Source organism: Mus caroli, unplaced genomic scaffold (assembly GCF_978045245.1).
Source record: "Mus caroli unplaced genomic scaffold, Mus_caroli_1 scaffold_8, whole genome shotgun sequence".
In the NCBI taxonomy this organism is placed as follows: domain Eukaryota; kingdom Metazoa; phylum Chordata; class Mammalia; order Rodentia; family Muridae; genus Mus; species Mus caroli.
Genome location: NW_028227263.1, coordinates 16,947,313 through 16,950,733, shown reverse-complemented (window position 1 = coordinate 16,950,733; position 3,421 = coordinate 16,947,313).

Genomic DNA, 3,421 nt, shown 5'->3' with positions numbered 1-3,421 from the left:
CTCTTGCTTTACAGAAGCTTTGCAATTTTATGAGGTTCCACTTGTCTATTGTTGATCTTATAGCATAAGCCATTAGTGTTCTGTTCAGGAAATTTCACCCTGTGCCCATATATTCAAGACTCTTCCCCACTTTCTCTTCTATTAGATTCAGAATATCTAGTTTTATGTGAAGGCCCTTGATCCACTTGGATTTGAGCTTTGTGCAAGGAGATAGGTATGGATCAATTTGCATTCTTCTACATACAGACCATCAGTTGAACCAGCACTATTTGTTGAAAATGCTGTCTTTTTCCCACTGAATGGTTTTAGCTTCTTTGTCAAAGATCAAATGACCATAGATGTGTGAGTTCATTTCTGGGTCTTCAATTCTATTCCATTGATCTACTTGCCTGTTCCTGTACCAGTACCATGCAGTTTTTATCACTATTGCTCTGTAGTACAGCTTGAGGTCAGGGATGGTGATTCTCCCAGAATGTTTTTTATTGTTGAGAATAGTTTCACTATCCTAGCTTTTTTTGTTATTCCAGATGAATTTGAGAATTGCTCTTTCTAAGTCTATGAAGAATTGAGTTGGAATTTTGTTGAAGATTGCATTGAATCTGTAGATTGCTTTTGGTAAGATGGCCATTTCTACTATATTAATCCTGCCAATCCATGAACATGGGAGATCTTTCCATCTTCTGAGGTCTTTTTCAATTTCTTTCTTCAGAGACTTGAAATTCTTGTCATATAGATCTTCCACTTGCTTGGTTAGAGTTACACCAAGGTATTTTTAATATTATTTGTGGCTATTGTGAAGTATGTTGCATCCCTAATTTCTTTCTCATTCCTTTTATCCTTTGAGTAAAGGAAGGCTACTGATTTGTTTGAGTTGATTTTATATCCAGTCACTTTGCTGAAGTTGTTTATCAGCTGTAGAGCTCTCTGGTAGAAATTTGGGGGTCACTTATGTATACTATTAAATCATCTGCAAATAGTAATAACTTGACTTCCTCCTTCCCAATTTGTATTCCTTAATCAACAAAACTAGGAGCTGATTCTTTGCAAAAATCAACAAGATAGACAAACCCTTAGCCAGACTAACCAGAGGGCACAGAGACAGTATCCAAATTAACAAAATCAGGAATGAAAAGGGAGACATAACAACAAAAACTGAGGAAATTAAAAAAATAATCAGATCCTACTACAAAAGTCTATACTCAACAAAACTAGAAAACCTGGATAAAATGGATGATTTTTATAGACATATATCAGGTACCAAAGTTAAACCAGGATTAGATAAACCATCTAAAAACAGCCCCATAGCCCCAAGGAAATAGATGAAGTCATTAAAAGTCTCCCAACCAAAAAAAAAAAAAAAAAAAAAAAGCCCAGGGTCAGATGGTTTTAGTGCACAGTTCTATCAGACCTTCAAAGAAGATCTAATACCAATACTCCTCAAACTATTCCATAAAAGAGAAACAGAAGGAACACTACCCAACTCTTTCTATGAAGCCACAGTTACGCTGATACCTAAACCACAAAAAGACACAACAAAGAAAGAGAACTACAGACCAATTACCCTTATGAATATTAATGCAAAAATATTCAATAAAATTTTCACAAACACAGCAAAATGATCACCCACCATGATCAAGTAGGCTTCATCCCAGGGGTGTAGGGATGGCTCAATATATGTAAATCCATCAATGCAATCCAATATATAAACAAACTCAAAGAAAAAAATCCACATCATCATCTCATTAGATGTGGAAAAAGCCTTTGACAAAATACAACACCCATTCATGTTAAAAGTATTGGAGTGATCAGGAATTCAAGGTGCATACCTTAATATAATAAAGGCAATATACAGCAAACCAACAGCTAAAATCAGACTAAATGGGGAGAAACTCAAAGCAATTCCATTAAAATCAGGGATTAGACAAGGCTGCCCACTCGAGCCCTACCTATTCAATATGGTACTTGAAGTTCTAGCCAGAGCAGTTAGACAATAAAAAGAGATCAAAGGCACCAGCATATCTTACAGACAGGTCACCACTGTAGATCAGAGTGTCTGTACCTGGGTTGGTATTGATCTTTATCCTCTGGTAGCAAGCAGAGTCCTTCCAGTACCATGAATACCAGTCAGTAGCAATGAAGACTCTTGGTAGGCACCAGCTGGACTTCTCTGTGTTCACTAAGTTGTGTAAGTGCAGTCTTCAACAATAGGGCCCCGCCATCATTTTGTGGAGAGCAACCAATAGTCTTGGCAATAGCCCAGGTTCTTTGGGGATTTCCACGGGTCCTTTTTGGCCAACAACTCAATTAAATGTAGTCCATGTCCAGAACTGAAGGATTCATTTGGTGACGAGAGATGTCTAGTTGGGACTCACCTCTCCTGCTATTTGGAGATTCTTTTCATATATGTATATGCTTTAAGTAGTTTCTGCTGTCTTAGGTTTCCTTATGACCTCTCAAAGAGCCCTTAGTTTTTGCTGTCCCTACCCATATTCCCTCCTTTGCCCTCTTCTTCCCTCCCTGGCTATTTGATCCTCCTGTTCTAGTTCTCCCTTTCCCACTCACCAGCGTAGCTATCTATTCAATCCCCCCTTCCTAGGAAGATCCCACCCCACCTCCTAGTCTCTTACTTTATTCCTAAGCTCTGTGGTTATATGGATTGTAGCCTGCTTATGGAAGACTCAGCAGCTAATATCCACATATAAGTGATTATAGACTAATATTTATCTTTTTTTGGTATAAGTTATCTCACCGAGGATGAATTTTTAACCCCATTCATTTACTTGCAAGTTTTATGATTTCATTGTTTAATGGCTGAGTAATATTCCATTGAGTAAATGTACTACAATTACTTTATCCATTCTTCCATTGATGGATATCTAGGTTGTTTCCAGTTTCTGTCTATTATAAATAGAGCTGCAGTAAACATGGTTGAGCAAGTGTCTCTGTAGTAGGATGTAGAGTCTTTTGGGTATATGCCTGTTGTTTTTTTAACAAAATCTCAATTGTTCGATTTTAGCAATGAAGATTCTGGAGCCAGATGCTGGGGTGAAAGCCTGCTATCTCAGAGAGGCAGAGAAAGCACCCAGCTGACCTTCCTCCTCAGCAAAAGCCTCAAAAGGAAAAGGAAAAAGAAATCCTTCTCCATGCAGTCTCAAAACTCCTTCAGACTGAATATGCCTCCCTTCCACTTCATGTGCATCTCTCTATCTGTCCTCTTGACTTCCTCTTATTCTGTTTTTTTCTTTTCCTATGTTCACTCCCTGTCAGCTGGTTGCTTGCGCTGCCTCTTGTCCTGTGCTTGAATTTATTTAATCCTGTTTACAATAAACAGAAAGCTCTTGGATTAAAGATGTGTGCTAAGGCTGAGCCACACAACAACTAAAAACAGGTTTTTCCAGTAAATCTTGGGGTGCACAGTGTG